Consider the following 898-nt stretch of genomic DNA (forward strand, 5'->3'; position numbering starts at 1 on the left):
AATTATAGCTATAATATCTGTCTTTTCCAAAATGAAGTTTCCCTTTTTTCCTCTAGTCAAAGGGATAACATGCCGCTTTACAAGGCTGATGTCCAGGTGTGCCACCGGAGCTTCAGGAGAGTGTGGTGGTGAGAGGAAGGTGTGGGCATGGCATATAAACTTTATGAAATACTGTAACTTTTCCCTTACTGTTTAGCCATTGCCTAAATGGTAATTATAAAGTTGTTCTTAAAATACCACTTCAGGTTTAAAAAAAAAAAGGAGAAAGTACTGAACTAGATTGGTTTTGTTTTTCAGCCAAATTTGCTCAAAAAGCCTTTGCTAACGAGAAGGCTTTGGGGGAATCCTGTGAGCCCTCGGAAAGGGTATTGTACTGCCGATATCAGGGCCCTTATCAATAATCTCCAATCTCCTCGCAAAGCCAGGAACTTTTCCCCATCTACCTTTGTGGAGATGCATTTTATGTGATGATGTAAGGCAAAATAGGCCTGTATTCAATATTTACTTTTAAATTATATAAACAGTACTAACTAATCTGGCAAAACGTGCATTCTTGGAAAACGCCTGACTAAGCTAATTCCAGTTTTTGGAGACACCGCTTGTCTAGATACCTGAAGCACGTCCGTTTACCGTGGGCCTGCTAATGCCTCCAGAGTGATCCACGCAGCCCTCCAGTTACGCGTTTGTAAACTGTAACCACAGAGTAAATAAATTAAAGGTATCAAGCACATGATTGTAAACTGTGGAGGTCTAATGATACAGAAGGCAACTAATGAAGCGCTAGCATGTACTTTGTACAGTCGAAGATGTAATGTGGAGGCAAATCAGTGCTAGGCCACCAGGGGTTTGGGGGGGGTTAATTTTTGCCTGGGCCGGTGTTGTGGTGGCTGTGGGCTGG

Source organism: Dromaius novaehollandiae, chromosome 12, assembly GCF_036370855.1.
Source record: "Dromaius novaehollandiae isolate bDroNov1 chromosome 12, bDroNov1.hap1, whole genome shotgun sequence".
NCBI classification, from domain to species: Eukaryota; Metazoa; Chordata; class Aves; order Casuariiformes; family Dromaiidae; genus Dromaius; species Dromaius novaehollandiae.